At 34.8% G+C, this 7,862-nt stretch overlaps 1 non-coding gene across 1 annotated transcript; it reads left to right on the top strand.

The window, feature by feature from the left end:
- The first annotated feature begins 6,085 nt into the window (after nt 1-6,085).
- On the top strand, nt 6,086-6,192 carry LOC123616026 (U6 spliceosomal RNA). The gene has a single exon (XR_006723890.2). It is a non-coding gene; the product is annotated as a U6 spliceosomal RNA (small nuclear RNA).
- The last annotated feature ends 1,670 nt before the right edge of the window (nt 6,193-7,862 follow it).

Genomic DNA, 7,862 nt, shown 5'->3' on the forward strand with positions numbered 1-7,862 from the left:
GAGTGTTAAAAAAAAAAAAAATCACAACTAAATTTGTAGGACATTCCAGTATATAGCAAAAAAGAATATATTTTTAGAACATTTCTTTTCACATCTAAGAAAAATGGATTTTTAGACAAAACTTGAACAAATGAACTTATTTTTCTATATCTAAAACAAAACAAAAACATATCTATGATGGCAGCTCAGTTGAGGTTTTTTTTTCATATGTTATTATAATTCTGGTGTAACTCTTTAGCTAGAATATAGAATAATATAACTTATTGTGAAGTCATGTCTCTCAGAGCAACCTAAAAAAACTTAGTAAGTCAAAGTCGAAAGCTGGTGATAATTGTAATACCCCACAGTGTTATAAGATTTCTAGCCAAATATATTGACAAGATAAAATTTTCATTTTTATTTATTTTTTATATATTGCACTTTACATTTTTTTTTTTTAATTTTAGGAAAGAGTATACTAAGGTTACCTATTCATTTATTTTTAATGGCGGTACTAGGGATTGAACCCACGACTTTGTGTACACTAAGCATGCGCTCTACCACTTGAGCTATACCTCCCCATTTTTAATTTTTTATTAGCTTTGAACTAAACTTTTTCCCTCTGACCTCAGTTTTGAAGCAAGAACCAGCTAAAAGCAAAACAAATCTCAAGCCTATGTTCATTGTACTCTCTCATTTACTCTCATTAACTTTTATAAATCCAATCAACAAATTTGTGAATGCACTATTTAAACTCTATAATAATCTACATGAGATGCTTAATTACTTATTTCTAAGGACTCTATACTATTTTCAGGGCTTAAAAACTTATTTTGTGTCCAGAGGAGATCATTACTAAATTATATATTATCAATATTTAGAAATATAAAATTAAAAATACATATTCACTTGCTTCCAGAAATGTTATTTCCCTCATGTGTACAGACAGTTAAGTCATTATGACTTTATAACAAGATTAGTGGGATAGATGAACCAGAACAGCCTCCTAGGTACCAGAAAACTGCCACATGGCAAAAAAGGAAGACAGCTTTTTTCTAATGACAAGAGTAATGAACTTCTTTATTAACTATTGCTGAAAGTTGGAGTAGAAGCACTACGACTGATTTCTTAAAATTAAGTACATTTCATGACCTTCCTTATCTTCCAAAATTTAAAAATGGATAATATGAGTATTTTTCTCTTATTAAAAATGGTAAAGATAGAGAGAGTGATAGAGGTAAGGAAAGAGATACATATTTACGTTCTTAACGCAAACAGGAAGCCAGGGTCTTCAGGCTGCACGGACGCTGCCTGATTTCCTCACTTTTAAATGGCTACAGAACAGCAGCTCTGAAAAGTCAAAATTTGGGTTTTTTCTTGTTTTCTTTTCTATCACTGAGATTATGGTTAAGGATGTTAAAGTTGGGTCTATTGCAAAGACTCAGATTCCTGGATTCTTCTACTTGATTTTCCAAGAGTAAATTTAAAAATGTATCTGCCATGCTATATCCTCAAATGACTCAAAGTTAGAAACCAAAACATACTCTGAATATTCTGTTAGAATTGAATATAACCACTTAATCTATCTTAAGACAGCACTTGGAATCTGGAGCATCCCCATTCTAAGGAAATTATACTGAGAAAAAGCTAATGGAAAAATATCCACTATTAGGAGATAGCTTCAGTAATTTATGTTATAGCTATATAATTAAATATATTTTAAGCATTGAAACTTATGATTTTGGGAAAAAAGAGAGACATTGAAAGTTTTTTACAAATTCTGTGAAAAACAAGAAAATAATATAAATAGAAAAATTAGCAAAAGACATACTCCATAATATTAAGACTAAATATCTCTTAGGTTGCTGAATTTTGATGATGTAGTATTATTTATATTGTGGTGAACATCCAAGTATTCTATACTTGGAGAATTTTCATTTTTATTAACATAAAATTACTACTTCAACAAGAGAAACAACACTTGCTAAAATACAGGATAGAATCCATAGGAAAGCAGAGGTTAGAGAGTGGGTTCATGGGAAACACATGCTGTGTCTGAGGATTGTGGCTGATTTCACATGGCCAAAGACCTTGTCAGTCAGAACGACTCTTGAGGTCATGGGGATGCACAAGTGTCTGTATTTCCACCCATTGCCATCTGCAAAGCTGAAGAGATAGACTGAGGTAAACTGTCTTGACTAAATCTGTTTGTCTTACTCACACATTGTATATACTCACATTGTGTATACAATGTGTGAATAACCCAGAGAGAAATTATCTTTTTTTTAGGCATAATTTGTAAGAGTTGGTGATTTCACGCCTTCCCCAGATGGGCTTTTTACGATGAAGGTCTGGAAAATATATTTTTGAGCATGAAGACTGAATGTAAGTGTTGCTGAGAGTTCAAGGCAGCTTGCAGATCATATGAAATGCCACCAGTAAATGTGCCTGTGTGATATATTTTCCAGCCAGCCCAGTCACTCAGAAGAGAGATTGCAGTAGGGATCCAAGGCTGAGGTCACGGGTGGCTTAATAAAGGCAATGTGTGCAGTGGTTATAACAATGATGGCAAGAAAAACAAGAACCCGGATGCTAGGTCCAGGAACAGGGCTTGTTAAAGGCAGTCCTTATAACCTAATAAAACAATCACTCTAGAGTTTAAGGGTGATGTGAATGGAAATTAAACAGGTATGGTAAGCTCTACCACATTCTTTCTGCAACCTGACAGACCTCAGCCTGTAGTGACAGATTACCATCACCATCATTCTATTTGAGAAATCCTGAGAGGAGCAAATAGAATTGAGCAGCTGCACTCAATAGCCTGCAGCGAACGTCCTCTGTAAACGCTGCCCAGATGTTTCCTGATAGATATTACTAAGATCATATTGTTATAAAACAAAAATGCTGTAACTTACATACCATTTAATACATATTTTACATTAGAGTTCACTCCTTACGTTGTATAGTTCTGTGGGCTTTGACAAATATAATGTCACGTGTCTGTCATTACAGGAGCATATGGAATAGTTTCACTTCCCTATTTATCCCTCCCCTTTGCAACTCCCTGAACCCTTGGCAACCACTGATCTCTCTACTGTTTCTACAGCTTTGCCTTTTACAGAGTATCATATAGTTTGCATCATATAATCTGTAGTCTTTGCAGACTGGTTTCTTTCACTTACTAATGTGCTTTTAAGGTTCTTCTGTTTTTTAAATTAATCAATTTATTGTTTGTGTGTGTGTGTGTGTGTGTGTGTGTGTATGTCTGTAGCTTGATAGCTCACTTTTTTATTGTGGAATACTGATTCATTGAATGGATGTACCACAGTTTGTTCATCCATTCACCTATTTAAGGTCATCTTGGTTCTTTTCACACTTTGGTGATTATGAATAAAGCTGCTATAAATATTCATATGACTGGTTTTGTGTGGACATAAGTTTTCACCACATTTTAGTAAATATTTACAAATAAAATTGCTAGGTCATATGGTTAGCTTATGTAAGCATATGGTAAGCTTTGTAAGCCACTGCTGAACTGTCTTCCAAAGTGGCTATATCATACTGCATCCCTACCAGCAACAAATGAGAATTCCTCCAGCTCCAAAACCTTTCCTGCATTTCCTATTGTCAGTGTTTGGGATTTTAGCCATCCTAATGGTGTATCACAGTCTGGGTTATATTTTGCCTCTTTGTTACACTGAAAATATCTTTGCTCTAAAATAGTATCATTACCTTGATTATTGTGCAACTCTCAGCCACAGCGTTTGTCAGGCTTCTATATCTAACTTCTAATTATAGATCTTATCCATATGCTTCGTTTTTTGTTGGTCAAAACCTTGTATGAACATCTGAGTCCCCTCTACTTCCCTTTTCTAAATTTGTGACTTATAAATTCGCCTTTCCTATTACTGCCTACACAAAGATCTCTGGGTGTTAGGGGAGTTATTATCTTATCAATGTACCTTTATCTGTTATGTTTCCCATCAGCTCAGTTTTCTTTTCTGATGCATGAAACAAACAAGCAACCCTTGCCATCTATCTTCCTATTAGCTTGTAGGGGAACATTAGTCTCCAAAGAGAAACCTACATTCTTACCTGCAGTACACCGCACTATCCTCTTTTTCCTCACACCAGATATCCTCATGTTAGCCCATTAGACAGTTTTTGCCTAATGAAGCTGAGACTAGAACATGCATCTTCTGACTCTTTCAATGTTCATTTTTCCATTGATCATTAATAATATGGAGATTTTACAAGCGATCTGTTCTATCACCCAGAATTAACTGGGAGAAAAAAAGGAGTAAAGGATATTTAAAAAAAAAACATATACATCTATTTATTATTTTTCCTTGGGGCACAAATGTTATACTTGTTATGGATGGATTGAATTGTGTCTTTACAAAAGATATGTTGATGCCCTAAAGCCCAGTACCCTAGAAAGTGACCTATATATGCAAATAGGGTCTTTGGGGATGCAGTCTAATTAAGATGAGTCATTAGGGTGGCCCTAATCCAATATGACTGGTGTCCTTATAAAGAAAGGCCAGAGACACACGGGGATAAAGCCGTGTAATGGCAGAGTCAGAGATCAGAGTGATGCACCTGCAAGCCCAGGAGTGCCGAGGATCTAGGGCCAGCCACAGTATCTCAAAAGAGGAGAGGAAGGATTATACCCAGAGTCTCACAGAACACATGGCCTTGAGGACACCCTGAGTTTGGACTTGTGGACTCCAGAACTGTGAGAGAATACATTTCTGCTTTTTTAAGCCACCCTGTATGTGGCACTTCATTACCGCAGCCCTAGGAAACCGACACCGGTGTAGGACAAATTAGAATGTCAGTGAAGCCGTTGTGTTTCCCCAAGACTGCATACTTTAGAGCCAGTCTTCTTCTCCATTTCTCGTTATGGTCAAATACTTGATACTATTTTATCTCTTTTTTATTTTTTACCTTAGATATTTTTCCTAGATATTGTCAGTCTAAATTAAGATTATTAGAGTTGTTACCGGGGGGCCAGGGAAGGGAAAGGAAAGCATATATTTTCTAGGTATGCTATGAAGAACCAGAGGAAATTACCTAAATACCCTCATGAACTCAAATACAACAAAATAATACAAACAAAGAAATAAACAGGAATTATGTGACTGCTCCTCAAAGATGAAAAAAAATCTATAGTTTTGTTTTTCGTGTGTGTTTGGCTTTGTCATTATATGTAATGCCATTGAAAGCTATTCCTACCTTTTTGGAAGGCAGCTTACTGAAGATAATCAATTGTAAAATCAATACTTACAATTTGTTTTGATTCAGGGGACATTATTTCTCACGCCTAAAAAATTTTCCTTTTGTTTACTAAAAAACTAGGGCTCGTATGTCAGTGATGTAAATCTCTGTTTTCTTTCTGTTTTGTCACAATTTGCCTTTCTTCACACTTGGCTAAATAGACTCATTTCCATTATCTCATCTGATGGCAGTTGCTAAGGTGCTAGTCCTGCTTTCCCTAGTCTTCCTGTTCTCAAAATCAGCGTTAAGGAAATTCCCAGTGAAACGGCGAAGTCAGAGGCTTATGTTGGTGGGGCTTCTGCCATTCAAAACCTTAATCAAGCACCTCTGATTTCTTTTAAAAAAATTAGAAGTTGAACAGATAATGGAGATAGCGGCTACTTGATTACGCAGGTCTAATAGACTCTATCTAGGTTTTGGATAACAAATAAATTTAATCATAGAACTATAATAATCAATGAAACATAAATAAAGATATCAATTATGACTCACAACAGAGCTGTCAGCTATGCCTTGATCTCTGAATATGTTCCACTTAACATTTAGTAGCATATTATTTCATCTTTTAATTGCATAAGTCTTGAAGCTTTTTGATATAGATAGTACCAAGTGTTTACACCCATAAAACAATTTCTCAACTGTAATTTCACATGCATCCACTACTCCGAGAAATGCAATTTGGGAAACTATTCACTGGCTGCAAAGTTCAATGCAAACAACATACTTTGAGAGGCTACACAGTGCAGGCACTAATTTACTCCAAGAGGGGAAAAAAAAGCATAGGTATGAGCATGTTGTACTTGTAAGGTATTAAAAGTCTGGCTTTGTGCTCGCTTTGGCAGCACATATACTAAGATTGGAATGAGACAAAGAAGATTAGCATGGCCCCTGTGCAAGGATGACACACAAATTTATGAAGCGTTCCATATTTTCCCAAGAAAATGTTATGGGAGGAGAGTTATGTCAACATCTACAAAGAAAATTGTGAACTGAAAAAAAATAATAAAAAGTCTGGCTTCATTGGAATGGAAGAGAGTTTTATCTTGAACTTTAGCAGGAGAGAAGGTAATTTATTCAATCAGGGCCAGATAATGGAGAATTTGACATGCCAGGGCAACATGTTTTGAGCTTCACCTTCTAAGCAATAAAGTTTGTTGTCATGACTGTGTTTTATAAAATTGATCTAGAGATGGAGTGCAACATACATTAAAGGGGAGAGAGCCTCTAGGAAGGGAGATCAAAAAAGAAGTGAAGAGACTCTATGCTAGGATGATGGAAAGAGAAATTGAAATGAAGGAATGAATGAATCCAGAATCAACAGGATTTTATAAGAGGTTAGACCTGGGACTGAAGGTGATTACAGAGCAATGCACATGTGGTACAAATAATAAAGGAATAAAAGTAATTAAGCAAATAATAGATATCAGTAATTGTTCACAAACTGTTTTGCTTGTTATTTTAGTTAAACTTAATAATAAACATATATTTATGACGAAGTTTTTATTATCCACACGTTCTTAGATATGTAATTGAGCATCACAAAAGTCAAAGTAAGAAATTGATAAAAAGCATATCTGAACCCAGATATTTTGACTCTAAACCCAATAAGTTTTTCTCAATGCAATCCAGCCATTTTTATGTTATAATGAAATAAATGATCAAACAAGGCATATATTTCTGACTTTGGTAGGAAGTGTAGATTTTAAGATTAAAAATAAAATCATAGCTAGTTTTTTTCCCTATAATTTGATTTCTTCTGTTACTAGAGAGAACAAATATGGTTTTGATCAATTTTAATTTGCTTTCATGGGGTCTTTTATTTTTGCATTTGGATGTTCATATCTGTATATGTGCAATTAATATGTCTATTGCTTTTACCTATTTTGCTAGTTGTAATTATTTATATTCATTTGTAAAGGAGAGGTACAATTAAAACATAAACTCTTTGAATGTCTAACTTACCACAAATATATTCTGCTCTTAAAATGTTTTTAGTTTATGCTTGAGAAGATTTGGGAAGATTATAAAGACAAATTTTTCTTTCTTTCAAAATACTGATTTTTTTAGTGAATTTTCAAACTTTCATGTCTTCAAAAATAGTATACTGCAGTTTTTCTTAATTTTAGTGGTAGCACCTAAAAATTGAGAGATGTTGCTTGTACACACAAGCTATCTTGAACATAGACTTTCCATTTTGGTATCTCTTCTCCTGGTATCTCTTCTTTTTCCCAGGCTGAAGCTAAAAGCTTCATTTCCCATTGGCCCTTACAACTGGGCTGTATAGAGAACTTGAAGCCATTACATCTTCTCAGAATTAAGAGAGATGATGCGAAGGCTGAGTGAGGCTGAATAGCTCTTCTGCCAAGGACAGTCATATAGTCACTTGATCTTCTCTGCAGCAGCTTGGCAAAGGTTCTAGTGTCTGTGGCTGTGGGGGTGTCAAGAGGAATTTCTGCTAGAATAGCCTTGTAAGGCGATTAGACACTTCTAGATACATCTCTTCAGATGGATTACATGGCTCACTATGCACTAAAAAATTATATTAGCCAACTGGTACTATGAATTAAATCAACTTCTACTTTAATTATCTAAATTTAATCTAG

Source organism: Camelus bactrianus, chromosome 1 (genome assembly GCF_048773025.1).
Source record: "Camelus bactrianus isolate YW-2024 breed Bactrian camel chromosome 1, ASM4877302v1, whole genome shotgun sequence".
Classification (NCBI taxonomy): Eukaryota; Metazoa; Chordata; class Mammalia; order Artiodactyla; family Camelidae; genus Camelus; species Camelus bactrianus.